The sequence below is a fragment of the Cygnus atratus genome, chromosome 13 (genome assembly GCF_013377495.2).
Source record: "Cygnus atratus isolate AKBS03 ecotype Queensland, Australia chromosome 13, CAtr_DNAZoo_HiC_assembly, whole genome shotgun sequence".
Lineage (NCBI taxonomy): Eukaryota > Metazoa > Chordata > Aves > Anseriformes > Anatidae > Cygnus > Cygnus atratus.
Window position 1 is genome coordinate 3,140,364 of NC_066374.1, and position 16,410 is coordinate 3,156,773.

The following is a 16,410-nucleotide window of genomic DNA, read 5'->3' on the forward strand; positions in this document are numbered from 1 at the left end:
CTTCATGCAAATGTTCTCGACAACGAGCAATATCAAAAATACAGGGATGGAAAAGCTTCCCTTCTCCCCCAGTTCTCTTTATTAAGGACAAGCTTTGTCATGCTGCAAAATATTTGTGATGTTCTCATGCTACTATTTTGCTGAACTTTTGTAATTCACACTTCGAGCTGACTGTCCCGGTTAATCTTTGGATTTTGATTTGATCATCAGTGCCAGCACTGATGGCCATCCCTCATGCTGCTGCTTTTTCTCTTGCCGTGTCTGCTATAGCACTTGCTGTTAGGATGGGTAGGTGCAGTTATGTGCCTGTTTGTTACATTTGCATGGCTTTTTCATGCTTTAATATAGAAGGCATTAGCACCTTTCTAGGATGGTTTCCCCCTTCTTAGGACTGGCATTATTTTATTACTGATTTGTAGTGTTGTAGCAGACAGAAATCTTAGTTGCAGGTTAGCAGAGAGTACCAAAGGCCGTGCATAATGCTGCTTCCGTGCCATGCACAGGCACAGCCCTTCTGGCCTACGGGAGGAGTGACACCGATGATGGAATTCTGTCAAGAGCAAACAAGCCCGAGAATAATGGCACTACATGCATGTTTGTTCCCAGCGGCCCTTGCACCTTGTTGCTGTTGTTGTATTCAGAACGGGCAAAACTTTTCAAAGGTAGACTTCGAAAGGCACCCAAATGCTGATGTTTCTCTTATATGCGTTACAATGTCAGATGTGCAAATCAGTGCGTTTTGTTTGCACAACTGAGTTTATACAATGAAGTGTACAAGCTGGCAGTGCCAGTTCAACACTGAAACCTCCTGTTTCAGCTCAAGATCATATGGAATTCTGCACCACATCACTCAAACTTTCTTCTTAGACTTAAAGATATCCACATCTTATGGTAGAATATTCCCTAGACTGTTTAACTCTTGAACACAAACTGTGCAAAGGGATTATACTTTACCTATGAAGTCTAAGTCACTTAATACCTATTGGGCAGCAAATCTGGCACTAATGCATTTATGTTTATGTGAGTTTAGCATCTCAGCATGGGAAGAGACATTTTGAACAAGAGCTCTAAGGAAGTAACAGTGGAGTGTTTGTTCTCTGGAGCCAGAATCACTGCAGATTTCTAGGAATGCAGCTGAAATTGCATGCAGTGGGTTTGGGCTTTCATGTGAAAGAAACCTGACCCAAAAATTCAGATTCTGCTGTAGGCCCCTTCATTATCAATCAGATTAACCCAGGGAGAATTTTTTTATGAAACTGTGACACCACAGAACATGGTTGTTCTCAGCTGGTAGCTCAAGTGAAAGAGCAGTTTTCTGGTGATATGCACTGCCATTAAACAGTGACATTTAGAGTTTTCCATAAAAGCATATATTTTGTTATGTTGGCTTCATCAAATCTTAATGATCTTTTGAACTGTAAATATCAAATCTGACTGTGGAACATACACATATGGTATGTTTCAAATACTACAGTATTTGAAAATCTAGTGGGTCAGCAAAGAACCTTCTGCCAGAGAATGGTAGGAATTGGCCTTTTAGCAGCCATTTAGGGTCCCATGCTTGGTATTTCATTTCTTTTCAGGAGACAGACGTGGTCTGTCTCCTGTTGCACTTCCTCCTTTGAAGCGCACTCTGCACTTTCTATGTGGTTTGCTAGTAATGCACATTCTGGAATAGCAACATGTATGTTCCAACTGAGGCACATCCTTGGAAAGTCATCAGCAAAAGATTCAAGTGACAAGTTCAGCTACTGTCCCATCAGGCCCAAATATCGGAAAGCACAAATAAAGAGGCACTTTTCAGCACTGTGCCACCTTCCCCGAGTTATGTCACCATCAGTTCTTGGCCTTTCCAAGGGTGACCTCCTGGAAAGCAGAAAAAGGGATTACCAAACCCTTAGTTATGCCCCTGCACCTTGGGCAGCTGGAAGAGCAGTAGAACTGGAAAGAAAATGAAAAGAGAAATGAAAGGAGAATGCAGATGGTTCTTGTCTGGATGTGAGGGCCTGTTCATGCAGCCTCTGCAGGGCATTGCTGTGCCCAGGTAGGATGCCTGTCCGAAGACAGTGTTTGGCTTGTGGTCTGTTGCTTGCGAAGGCTCAGGCTTGAATGACTCGTTGTGACTCTTCTGCATATTGGATGAAGAGAGCAAATTTTACTGCGGTTTTACCTTGTATATGCCACATTGCTCAGATCACTACGAAATCTCCAAATGCCTTTAAATTATAGCTTTCAAATAAGGGAAGGGGAATGGGGAAACTTTTATTTATATAATTAAATTTACCTTCATATCCATGAGACTGTTGAACTATTGTAGGGTTCCTACAGGATTACAGGGTAGCAGCAGATCAGCCCTGGCATGTGACTGCAGAAACACAAGGCTGAATGAGACAACCATTGCTGCCTTTCTAACTAGAAAGGAAGGTGAGCAGCAGAGGGAAAAAAAACAATTTTCTTATATAGCCAATGCTCACTCTGATTCTGACTTCTGCCTTGGCTTCCAACACTGTCAGATTAAATGATCACAAGAAATCTCCTAACCAGATTAGGAAGAAGGTGCTTTAGACCACTACATTATTCAAGGAGGAAGAAGACAGATGGCAATAGGATGGCTTGCTCCGGACCAGCGTGGGCTAGCAGCTCAAGGTTTGCTGCTGCATTGTTTGCTTAATATCAGGGTCTACAGAGAATATAGATGGACTCCTTAATAACTGTAATTCTCTCTCTGAGACCCTTGCATGTATGACATAGAAGGGGTAGGAAACAGAGACTCTTAGAAATGTACCTGAAAATGAGGCAGGCTGGCCATCTGAGATCAGCAGGGGACCAGGGGGACACAGTGCAATTATTCACTTTAGCTGGGAATGAAACTATTTGTTCCAGGAAGATCTTCCAGTAACAAGAATAAGACATCAAAGGACTGTGCCTTTCTCAACTGTGATGCAGATGCGAGTAAAGAAAAGCTTTTCTTTTAAATGGATCTACTGATAGCATTGCTTGGCCAACAGTAGTAGGTGGTTGCAGCAAGTAGTTTTGTTCATCTGTATTTCTTTCAAGGTTGATCGTAGAACTTAGGCCTATAACAACTGAGTCATAATAGACAGCCCAAAACACATGTACGTCTGCCTGTCTGTGGAATATGGGATGCAATTCTATTGCTATTTTGATGTAATAATTATAAGAAAAGTCAGTTTCAGTTACAGGGAATAAGACCATGTTTTAGGTCCCTGATGCTGCACAAACCTGTGTATGGGATTATCTGCTAGCACGTTCAGTGAATGGGACTATTCGGTTGCATGAAACAAGTTTGGAAGAAGTTTTCAGATCAAGATCACATGACTCTTACTGCGAAAAAATACAGACAGTCATATATTGGAGACAGCACATTGAAGAGTGCAGCTGATCCCCTCCAAATGCAGCATCTGTCAGAAACTGCAAGGAAGCTTTGTTTCTATTGCATACCTACATCTAACTGCTGGAGAGAGGAGGCAGCATGTGAGTGACTTTCTACAACTAGGACTTGCCTTGGTTTCTTTTCCAGTGCTCTTTAAATCATGGCTAGTTAGAGGAGCTCAAACTCCCTCATATTCTCCTATAGAATGTGAAATTACAGTCACTTCATATTTCTTTAATAACTGCCACGTTTGAACTTGGAAAAATCTTGACATTAATGTTGATACCAGCATGCATTACTCTGTGTCTCAGTTAAGATATGTTAGAACTGGATTAATTAACTGCAAACGTCGTGCATTGCTCAAAGCCCGATTTGTAAACCTCGTTTTCTAATCAGCATTGTTCCTAAAGCTTTATCTGGCATTTTAATGGTGCTGACTAACATTGCTTTAATTAGCCACCTCTGTAAAGTACCAGGCAAACCATCTGTGTGAATCCTTCTAATTAACTGGGTTCGATCTGAGCTTTTCTTTCTGGCATTCATAGCATGTCAGTGGAAGCAATATAAAACATATAGGGTAAAGGTGTTATAGCATCAATGGAAAAGGAAGTATCTTTGTTCCCGTGGTTGCTATTTATTTGCTAAGGGATCTGACTTCAATACAGAAATTGACAGGCCCTGCTTACATCTGACAAGGATTTTAGTGGGACCGAGATAAGACCATGAGTTAGTAACATGGATAGTGCTGACATATCACAATTTCACCGTTAGGCAATGGCAGGGAGCTATGATGTGCAACCGAGGCTTAGCACGTAACTTGCTGTGGGTTTGAATTTACCCTGTAGGTATCTTTAAAGGCCGGATCTGGGTGAAGGTTTCGGGTTTTGCAAGCAGACAACAGAATACAACTGCATCAAAAATTGATTAGCTTCAGAAATTCAAGTTTTTTAAAAAAGCAATTGGAGGTTGCGGTGACTATGCTTGAGTTCTTATATCCCAGCATTCCTCTTTTCCAAACGTGGGGCTTTCTCCAGCTTGTGTTGTCTATCTAGGCTGTTTTTCATTGGTGTGCCATACACACAGAGTAAATCCTGGCCTCAGTGAAGCTAACAGAAAGATTTTCCTCAGGATCCAGCCTAGGTGCTTGCTGTAACTCTGCTTTTTAAGGTTATGTTTGGGGAGATGGCAGCCTGTGCTGGGAGGAACTGTTGATTTACAAAACCACAGTTTTCTATCACTTCAGATCTATGGTACAGCCTGATACAGAAGTTCACTCAGAACTAGAACTGCATGTTGCTATAGTTCACTTGTTCTCTAACCTAGTGTCCATTTGACAGGAGTGTGAAGAAACAGTATGGCAAGAAGTTTGCCATGAAGGGATGCTAACTTAGTGTTAAGTGCAGCATTAATGCTTTTCTGACAGTCTCTGACACAACAGTTAGATATGAATTTGATAAACCACAAGTGTTTTACAGAAATCTTCTGGCTCTGTGGAATCTACTCGTCACAGATTTTTCGTGGAAACCTGCATGGGTTCACAGTGTCTGCCCATGACTTGGGGTTTCCTGGAAACAAGGTTTGAGGGCAGCCATACGACGTGCACAGACCCTGGCCAAGAACTCTGGGGGCTTCGTGGCTCCCGGAGCCTCCAGTCTCCTGGGAGCGACAGAACGGTGTCACGTGGATCACAGACAGTTTTGGAAACAACATCTTTTAGCTTCTTCTGTTTGCAACTGTTTTTCTTCCTGGATTGTTATAAAAGCTTGTTCCTGAGATGCTTTACCCTTACTTGGATATGAAGCAGAAGAGCATCAGTTATCTGCAACTAATCCCTTGAATAGCTTAGACAAATTCCACTGGCAGTTCTTGCTATTTGAATCAGTGGCAACTTCGCTGAAAGTATTTCTGTGTAGACAGTGAAAAGCACTAACTAGCTATGGGCAAACTGGCCTTTTGGGCAACGTTCCTGTAGGGTCACTTCCTTGAGGACAGGTTTCAGGATCCAGGCCTTACTACGGTCAGTGAAGTGTGCAACTTGGATCCTTCTGTACATACAGGTACACTTGCTGGCAAACAAACCAGCTAACAAACTGGCAAAACCACCGCATAGTCATGGCATGATAATCAGTAAACTATTTCTGCTACAAAGCTGGACCTTCAAGACAGGAAAGCCAGTTGCTTTTTGGATGACCTTTGCCATTGTGGACAATGAGACCAAGAATCTTTGCTTTCTTCAAGTCATTGTGCTGAGTTTTACTGATCTGCAACCAGTAACAGATCAAAGTGGTAACTGAATGTGTTCCCCGAGTGGAGGTTGTACAAATTAGGCAAGGAAGGTGTGTAGGCAAAATTAAGGCTTCTGCACGGTAGGACCCTGCACAGCACCCCAGGAAGGGTCTGTGGGTTTTTATTGCATCTCTGTGAGATTCTTTCTTGTACAATATTCTGGCTGTTCTTGTTAGTACTTTCCTTAACACTCTCACTATTGCTTATTTTAGTATCAGAACATCTGGCAAGGATCATTTTTAAAAAATCCTACAGGCTCTTGGCTTGCTGACTTAGAAACTATTTTTAAACTGCAACATTCAGAGTCACCTAGTGTCATTTACTGAAAAAGATGGGCTTTTAACATCAAGCAGAAATGCTAGGCGCTCAGCCTGGCTTGGTTTTTGCAGTTTGTCTGTTTTATTAACCACTCTTATAAAAACAACCAAGTGCTAAACAATCTGAAATTAATCATGAGGTTTAAAGCCTTAAGAAACTTACCATACTGGGAACTGTTCTGCAGATAGTCTCTCTGCTCCGTTATAACTAGACAGATGATAGATTATGAATTTCAATCCAGAGTGGATTTTATAAAACATGCTTTCTGAATCAGCACGGAGCATAAGTATGTACAGACCGAGAGAATGTGGACTTTTTCTGGAACCCTATTCACTAGTCAAGCAATTTTATCCTGTTATAATTCAGGAGCAACTGTCTGCATTGACATCTCTCCTGCATAATCACTTGTATTCCCAGTGAACACAACTGGAAGAGTCAGTTTAGTTGAAAAAAGGTATTTCACAGCTCTCTAGGATGCATCTTGGTGCAGGAAATTGTCTTTTGACACCAGCTAACTGGTCACTTCACGTGGTGCTTCTGTACAGAAACCAGTCACCCCAAATTGCAACATAACAGCATGTGAGGCCGTATTACTTGCCTTGACATTTAAAATTGGCGTAATAATTGCAGGATAACTATTCAGAAGCAACACTCAAAAAACAATTATGAAGGTCCTTAGTCAAAATGAAACAATTCTTGGAAGTGTGCCGGGCATGAGCATTTCTAATGCCAAAGGGGAGTGGGACTAGAGTGAGAGAGCACTTCTCCCTGTTTTGCTTACTAAAAAATACATGAAATTTGAATCAGCTTAGGTTGGAGACACTGTCCAACACAGTGGATGGCACTTAGATGACCTCAGATCTGTTTTTGTAACACTGCTTGCTTGCACAGGAGTTGCACCTACCCCTAGGCCTCTTTGATAAAAATTTGTTGTTAATTCTCCACCTCCATGGAGTCCAGGTCTTTTCCCTACAAGCAAAATCATTCTCTAGGGTAACTTACACAAATGTCAGTAGAAAGAGAGATATAAGGATGATTCTTGTTTATTGAGTCTTTTTATTGGTGGTTTTTATAGCAAAGTTAAGGGCTAACACAGTGGTCTCCAGGTGCCACTGTGAAGGACAAATCCTAGGAGGCCCCAAAATACTCACTGAAGTAGCTTGGAATAACAGTAATGGGATAAATTATTCACGTGCGGAAAAGTGCATTTCTGGATCAAGTCCTGCAGGTGAAGTTGCAACTTATAAAGTATGCTGAAAAAAATCCAGGCAGCGATATGGAATAAAAAGCCAATTAGCACCAACTGCAATTCGTGCTAGGAGATGCAAGCATCGATGCAAGGAGGACAGAGTTGCGATAAGCCGTTGGAAGCATTCTTTATGTTACGCACCTTGTTACCTCTCCAGCTCTCTTCCACTACTCCCAGAATGTGTGTTACAATTGCCAGAGGCCTAGCACAGTATAAAAAATGCAGTGTTTTCCTGTACCACTGAAATGTGTTTTTAACATGGGCTGTCACCCACAGGGGCTATGCATCTGTCTCAGGATGGATTTCACCCCCTGGTTATATACTTCCCCAAATTAGCTCGCCTGAGTACTGTCCCTCGTGGCTATAGCTCTGTCGTGGGCCAGACACCCGCAGAGTAGGAGGTGTGCCCCCCCCTCCGACTTCCAGCTTTTATCTGACAGCAGAGCTGGGACTGGCAGCAGCAAAAACAGTTCTTGTATCTTTTTTTGGAGTTTCTGGTGCAGTGTTAAAACTTTAACGGTACTAATATGCCTAAGGTGCCACCTTGCACATGGTGAACAGCACCTTTTCCACCCCCGCCTAGATTAGCCCGTTTCTTTCAAATGGGTCCCAGTGAAGCCAAGGAGTGACCTCTCCAATGAATTCTCTCTTCAGTGAATAACTCTGGAGACGGGGACTCTAACCAAACAAGGTGTTACATTTTAATTTCAATTTAGGGGCAGCAATATTGAAAACTAATTCAAAGCACATGAGCTGTGCTTTGGTTCAAAACATTTCCCTTTGGCAGGTAATGGTTTCACCTCGTGCAGGAGAAACTGAGCTAAGAGGAAGGTTCTGAAAGATGAGGTGGTACAGTTCATTCTGGATGGTGTACCAGTAACACCCTGCGGCATTCGTACATGGGGAGGCAACAGCGAGTGATATATCAGTATCAGACTGGATGGCAGTGGGTTTTGACCCTCTTTGTAGTTGGGCATGCTTGCTGTGCACCGACTGACATGGTTTCTCTTTCCATGGCACCAAGGACACGTACATGGCTGCATGTTTGAATCCTCTAACATCCTGATGTACAGAAGAGAAACACAGTGAGAAAATCCAATCACTTGGAAGTTTGCTTTGCGAGGGGACCTGTGCTAAGCTCCTCTCTCCAGCTTTAAAATGATGCGTGCCTCTTCCCATTGCTGAACAGCCTTCCTGACAGCTGGATAGGCGTGTATAGCTGTCAGCAACCGTGCAGCTGCTCTGATTCACAGTATCTGAACCAGCATCCTGTCACCTGAGGAATGAGAGCTCTGAAAAAGTGGTAATGAGTACTTCGACTCCTGCTGCCTTGGTGTCTGTTTCAAGGGGTTCAGCCAAAGCTCTTGCCAGGCTTGGAAGGATGCTAAGTGCTAGTGACATTCCAAGTAGAAGATAAAGAAACCTGCCTCCAGGCAGAAATCCTCTGTGCTAGGCCCTTCCCTCTACTGCACACAAGCCAATGGAATATGGTTATTATATATAAGACACAGCTATTTAGTATGAGACAACATATTTGGAATGGAGGAATGAATATGCGTTGATAATCTGATCCTTACAATTTCAGAACAGAGCCTAAGACTTGAAGAGGTGAGGGAGGCATCCTGCAGAAAGAGATTATAGAGCTTGCTAGGAGAATGACAGGCAGATTTTAATCACAGCTATGTTGAATAAACCTGGAACAACTCTGTTGATTGGACTAACCCTGATGCTGTGTGTTCAAACCAACCTGTATTTTTTAAAATATTCTCTTCAAAAAGATCCTCGTGTTTATATGGGGAAAAGATCACGTAAATAATATTCCTCTTTGTTTATGCAGTGCATTTCATTCACAAATAGCAGTACTTTTATATAGCACAGAGTACTTGTCTATTTTCCTGTAGTCCCAGTGAAACTAAGGTACAGTAGGTTTGCTTTGTATCCAGAGATCCACTTAATGTTTATCATCTGAGCCATTTGTACCAGGAAGGCCTGTGCAAAGAAAGATACAGCTGGAAATGTGGATGTCCTTGTTCTGCCAGTGCGGTTCATTTCCCCAAAGAGGCCTTTAGTGCAAGAGACATTCCCTGGTCATATTCTGGCCACCTTAGCATGCATGTACTGTGGCTTCTAGGTGAGAGAGAGCCAAATGCAGAGTGGAGAAAGAAAGCAGAGAAGACGGGAATCTCTGTTCAACAATGCCAAGTGCCGGGTCCTGCACCTGGGGCACAACAACCCCAAGCAGCGCTACAGGCTGGGAGATGAGTGGTTGGAAAGCTGCCTGGCCGAGAAGGACCTGGGAGTACTGGTTGATAGTCAGCTGAATATGAGCCAGCAGTGTGCTCAGGTGGCCAAGAAGGCCAACAGCATCCTGGCTTGTATAAAAAGCAGCGTGGCCAGCAGGTCTAGGGAGGTGATTGTCCCCCTGTACTCGGCTCTGGTGAGGCCGCACCTCGAGTACTGTGTTCAGTTTTGGTCCCCTCGCTACAAGAAGGACATGGAGGCGCTCGAGAGAGTCCAGAGAAGGGCAACGAAGCTGGTGAGGGGTCTGGAGAACAAGTCTTACGAGGAGCGGCTGAGGGAGCTGGGGTTGTTCAGCCTGGAGAAGAGGAGGCTCAGGGGCGACCTTATTGCACTCTACAGGTACCTCAAAGGAGGCTGTAGCGAGCTGGGGGTTGGTCTGTTCTCCCACGTGCCTGGTGACAGGACAAGGGGGAATGGGCTGAAGTTGCGCCAGGGGAGGTTTAGGTTGGATATTAGGAAGAACTTCTTTACCGAAAGGGTTGTTGGGCATTGGAATGGGCTGCCCAGGGAAGTGGTTGAGTCACCATCCCTGGAGGTCTTTGAAAGACGTTTAGATGTAGTCCTTAGTGATATGGTTTAGTGGAGGACTTGTTAGTGTTAGGTCAGAGGTTGGACTCGGTGATCTTGGAGGTCTCTTCCAACCTAGATGATTCTGTGATTCTGTGATTATGGACAGCATGGGACACTGTGGAACACAAGTGTCATGGTGACCGGGGATAATGCATGCTCTTTTTTCCCCCCAGAAGTTTGCCAAACTTCCCTCAGCATCTGCGGAGGCCTCTTGCATATATTTGCCTCAGAAAAGCACGAAACCTGTCAGCACTACATCTTCCTGACCTGCTGCTCGTGCAGCTTCAGGCCTGGACAACTAACCTGAGCCCCGAGTGCCATCAGTGTACAGTGGGACATACTGCTACTGCCAAGTGGCTGTTGCAAGGTCAAAACCACCAGCTGCTGAAACAGCAAATGTTTTTACCACTATCATGTCAAGAAAGGTAAAGAACACAAACACTGTAAAGCTATTTTATCACCAGAACTGAATCCTGACCCATCATCTCATGAGAATTCAGGAACCTCAGGGAGAGAAAACCTGCAGGGCTATCATCTGTCACCTAGCTATACAAAATATCTTTTCTGGCCAGAGGTTCTTAGGGGATACAGCGTAGCAGAAGTGAGCAAATTGATTTCTTTCCTATCAAAAATTCCTTTGCTTAATTTCTTCCCTCTACTTTTGTTTCCACTCTCCATGAATGTGTCACCTCAAGGTCTGATCTGAAGTGCATTGAACTAAATAGATTTGGAACCTGGCCCAAACACCTACTCCGTGTGGTGCAGTGTAAAGGCAGTTTCCTCTTTCATCTTCTGTCTCATATTTCTAGCATGCTCCTTAGCATTTCTAGAGAGAGGACTGTATTGCAGTCAATAACTGCATCTGTTTTCATAGAAGGCTTAGTCCAAAAACTATCAAATCTAATAGAAAAGTGTTGATTGACTGCAGGGAGCTGTGGATCAGCCCGCAGTCCATCTGCATTTAGCCTGGTCCCTCGCTCATGCATTACAGTGGAACTTCTTGTAAATCTATGATTTAAAGAAACATAGATGATGTGTGAAGGTCCCTCTAAAAAACAACAAAAACAGTGCAACGATGATGTTTTTAAAGCGGTGGCTGAGGCTGACAATAAATTCGGATTGAAAAGTTGTTCACTATCCAAAAACTGCAAACACAAGTTCTAAACAAAATCCATATGTGCCTCTCGGAGGTGCAGGTGACAAAGATATTATGCCACAAAATGCTTTACATTAAAATAACTTCAAGGACTGTGTTAAGCTCTAAAAACTCCAAGGTAATTCAGAGTTAATCACAACAGCTAGTCTTTAATATGATCAGATGGGATAAAGTGTATGAAACTCATTGCTTGAAGGAACTAGTAGCACTTTATCTAGACACCGTGAACTTTCATACAGATTCAAGGCAAAGATGCAGTTTGAGTTGAAACCCCCAGAAGGCTGTTGGTTGTTTTTGAGCTTTCTAGGGCTAAAGTCAAGCTCTTCACCTTATTTTAATATATTTTCTGCAGCTCAATTTCCTGTGTTTTCTTTTATAGTGGCATAAAAAAATTGCCCAGCAAAACTCTGAAGGAGTCATAAAACACTTTCTAAGTTGCTCCATTTTAATTCCTGGTCTAAGGTTGAACTTATCTGAATCTATCTGTCCCTTTCCCAGCCAAGGAAACAAATGTAATTAAGCTTTGCTGCACTTAGAATCATTTCTGAAGTATCTTTGAAGCTCTTGGAAGTTTGAAGCTCTTGGAAGTTGTCTTGGAAAACTTTTGAGCAGCCTACCCTATGCTATCATGTCAGTCCAAAGAATGGAAGTTCTAGTCCCGTCATCCGTGTGTACTGATATATATTTTTTTCAGTGCATTTTGGATGCTGATTTATTGGTAGATTGTTTGAATTTTTAATGTTCAGAGAAACAGAACGGGAACAAATGCTAACCTCAATCTGGCTGTTAGACCAAGCATTCCGTATGAAGCTAGTAACAAAGGCAAATTACAAACCAAACTACGTTACGTGAGCCCAGGTCAATAGGAGGAAATTAGGCGTCTCCCAAGAATGCCTATATCGTTATATTTCCAAATCAAATAAGCAGTTTATGTGAACTATCTGGCAGTTACTCACTGTTGGGACTATGCAAAAACCAGATCATCTCACTAATCTCTGGCACTGTGCAGCATTCTGTGAGTCCTTCACATTCCAGATGTGAACATCCAACTTGTTTGTGTATGCGAAGGAACCATCCACGAGCATGGCTCTTCAATACCCCAGTACCTCCACAGGAACCAAATGCAGGCTGGAGAAACTTGAGAATTGCTCTTATCGATAGCTAATAGTACGGATTTCTCCAGTTATTGCTATCAGCTGCTGTGTATGTTGGCATACAGATTCTGCAGCCTTCTGTAGTGTGGCTGCCGAGTGGTTGGGTCACAGGTTATTTCTGATTTATTTTTCATCATCCGCAAAAGAGGTGGCAGTGAAGGCAGTGGTGGAGCTACAGGGCCTGCAGGCAGTGTAAAAGTGTGGTTTAAAGATCTTAAGAGATTTGGATACTGAGGCAAAGTAACAAGGAATGGCAGAAGTGAACACTGAAGGGGAGCTGAGTTTGTAGTGTTTCTCCCATGAACTGAAGTTCGTGTCAGACATGTGACATGATGCTTAGAAGTAGACAGGATGCTGAGAACATGGCCAGCTCTAAAATTTGAGGTGTGCTTGTAGTGCCCAAATCATATTACTGTCAACTGACTGTTCCTGAAGTGCCAGTTGTCTATTCCTTGGTGCCAGCAAAACAATCCTAGTAGGACTCACTGCTAAGGTGGCTATGAATTCATCACATACCAGACATCAGTTACGGAATATATAGATATTATTCTGTGGATAAACAGTTCAGACAAGCGTGGATAATGGTTTCAAATATTCAAGATTTTCAGGAGTCTAACTTTTTTGTTATCTGTCAGAGAATTCAGCTGCTTCCTACCTGTGGACAATGTTGTATGAGTAAAGAATAAAACCTGCAGGACTTTCAGGTATTGCAGTTGATTCAATAATGTCAATTATTCCTTATGTTTCCCCACTCTTGTATTCCAACAGTAATTCTACACAAATCTCTTTCTGCATACTGAGTTTTCTTTTGCCTCACTTTTTCAGCACTGTGTTTTGTATGGAGACACTTCTAGGGACTTTCAGCTGTACCTGTGGTGCACTACTCCATCACTGGCAGATTGGACTTTGTAGGTGACACTTTGGTCAGATGTTGGAACTCCTCCAATCCTAATGGCTGATGTGATATAATAGTTGAGCTATGTGAAGGCTCTGTGCCTTCCTCCCCGCTCCCCAAACATTCATGAAATAGATTGTTTTTTTCTGAACAGAGGAGTGGGAAAACTGGAATTGAGAGCCTGTGAGCCCTGGTGTATGAGCTGGATAGAAATCAGAATGTATTCTCCAAACGTTTTGTTGTATGTGCATCCTGCAGAGGAAAACCATTCCACCAGAGCATTCCAGCTGCCCAGGTTGAAGATTTTGGTTGTAATTCAGTGCAAGATGCATTGTACTATCCACATGGTTCTCTGTTTACATATATGATCTATATCAGGTCAAGAGGTGTTGTATGTACTCAGCATGCTGCAAGACTGAGTCTGTACAACCATCAGCACTACAGAATGCAGTGTGTTACCTGGACTGGCTCAAGCTGCTGGAAGGAACCGAGTGAAGGTAGTGCTGAGCTCCTCGCAGGCTGATTTTTCCTGCTTCTCGAGTGAGTGTTGCACTGCAGTGAGTTCTGCACTGTCCTACCTAGGTTGCTTCCAGGGTCTGAAGCAGCTAGTTCAAAGCTACGGGTATTACTAACTCATGCTGCAGCCTACCATGCAATCATAGCCTCGTATATTTTAGGTGATGTTGTCAGATCACTATTGTGAGACACCTGATTTGGTCCGTCTATGTATCTAGTCCAACTGTTTATATAGGTACCACCTGGCATTTTGTTATTTCAGTATCTAAAGAACAACAAGAAGTACATCAGAAAAGTGCTTTGAATTTGATACAGAAAAATCATAGTACCAAAGGAGCTTAAGCACAAATGTGTTACTAATCATGAATGTTCCTGGAAGCCAGTGTGTTTAGTCGGGGCAGCAAGCTTAAAAATACTGGAGCCAGATGGGCTGATTCATACCTCAGTATGCAGCCTTATCTGCTGAGAAATCGAACCAGCAAATGGAAACCCTTTCTCAATCCTGCAGTGTGCATTTTTACTTCTGATGTCAGCATCCTCCATTTACATATTTCAGAGTGTACTCAAAAACTTCTGACCTAAAACTAGACGCTAAATGCTATGAGTCGAAATTATTCCATGTAGAAATGAAACAACTTAGAATAAATGTTCCATTTGTAAAGGAAGTAGTCCGTGGTAGTACACAGGAGTGCCATAGAAGACAGCTGCAACTAAATGTTGAGAGCTTGTATGTGAAGTTTATTTTCACGAAAGAAGGTAGCAGGTCTCGTCTGCTCTAGAGCTGATCATGCCCTAAGAACGGTGGCAAATTCTCTCCCCAAAGCACCTCTCCTCTGATGATGCTTGGAGCATCCTGAGGTGGAAGGAAAGAATTCAAGCTCTGCTGCTGTGATCAGATGTATGATTATAGATCCAGCTGAGCCGATAACTCTTTAGCCCAGTTCAGCAATCTGACTGGAGGTTGCTAGGAGTACCAGAGCATGTGATGTCCTTTGGGTCTCACTAATCTGTGTAAAAAGGGTCCCAAGGAATGTGAAGCTAGTTTTTTTTTTTCGTTTCCACGTGTGTGATGATAAAAATCTAATTCAGATAGTAAAACAAAATACTTGTCAGAGCTGCAAAAGGGTGGAATATCTGGTCTGGTAGAAGACACAGGGTCTAGATTTTGCCAGTGCTAGAAAGGGTAAGTTTTGAAAAGATGCGAAAAAGCTAGCAATGACTCCATGGTAGAAGCTGGTAGAATGAACCACTGGTGAAAAGTAGAAGATGCTTCATAACATATGTCTGACAACTACTTAAGATTCTTGGTAGCTGGTGCCAGGGAGACAGGATACAAACACTGCATCTCTGTGTCAGCAAGTCCAGTGTCACTATGGATGCGGGAGACATTAATTCCAAAGGGAGAGCAGTGCCAACTTTTCTCAAAGGAATCCCTTCAACAGCTCCTCCACTTAGGTGGTTATGAAGTTCAGTTTCCAACAAAAGTCGCTGACTCCTGCCATTACCTCTGCTTCGTTATATAAGGAGGCAGTTATTTGGGCAGTTACGCTCTACAAGGCCTGCAGAAAGGCCAGGAGGAAGAGCCCAAAGTCACTGTGACTAGCACTACTCTTCTGAAATGTAGCTTGAAAATGGGAGGGGAAACATAAGTGACAGAATTTAATGAGTATTTATGAGAGCAGTTCAGATGAATGGCTAAAGAGCCAGAGCTCAGACACCTTCCATCAAAAAATAATCGGAGGAACCAGAGAAATGAAATTCCTCCATAGCATGGGATGCTGCACACAATACATTGTTTGCTGGACACACAGAAATGGAAAGCTGGCATAAGACTTACAAGAATGCTTGAAATTCCTATTCAGATCAGGCATGAACATTTACCACTGACGACAGAGCATCCGACTATGATACGCATACTCACTGCAGAAAGCAGAATGCAAATAACCCCTGAAATCACAAGAGATCCCTGGTCCTCTTTTGCCTAACGTTGGTGCAGATCTATGTGAATTACAGATTTAATTAGGGGAAAAAATGAAGCTTAGTGGCAATCCTGTTTTTAATGACCTTCTACCAGCTAGCAGCTCAACAGCTCATCATATACATAGCATGTAGACTATACTTAGATTCTAGGAGTGGAGAAAAGATAATGGATCACAATTCAGGAAAGGCTTATTCTGATAATTTTCTGAATTTATTGGTTTAAACACACAATATGAAAATCTAGCTGGTGACTGTGTCTTCAAATGGCAAAAATTTAATTTGATAAGGATTGGAGAGTTTACAGAGCTCCTTACTCTTCCTAGGTTAATGAAGAATGTTTTAAAATCTTGACTGGTATCACGTTTACATCCCCACGAACAGAAAAAAAAAAAACAAACAGTTTGCTGCCAAAGAGCACTTGAAGCAGAAACAGTCAATCCAGAAGCATTTATGTTTCTATATTAAATACTGTACAGAGACACATAAAAAAACAACAACTGGTCCTGCCCCCAATTGCTAATTACATACCGAGAGTGGAATTTCTCTGATTTAACTTTAGCTGTCAAAAAGTAAGCATCTAGCATACACTAG

General features: G+C 42.6%; 2 protein-coding genes across 9 annotated transcripts in view; one reads left to right on the plus strand and one right to left on the minus strand.

Annotated features, from left to right (window-relative positions):
* CHRDL1 (chordin like 1) overlaps positions 1-16,410 on the minus strand; it is a 41,309-nt gene that overhangs the window by 14,599 nt on the left and 10,300 nt on the right. The gene's annotated exons all lie outside the window — the stretch shown is intronic.
* PAK3 (p21 (RAC1) activated kinase 3) overlaps positions 1-16,410 on the plus strand; it is a 179,753-nt gene that overhangs the window by 9,597 nt on the left and 153,746 nt on the right. The window lies entirely within an intron of this gene.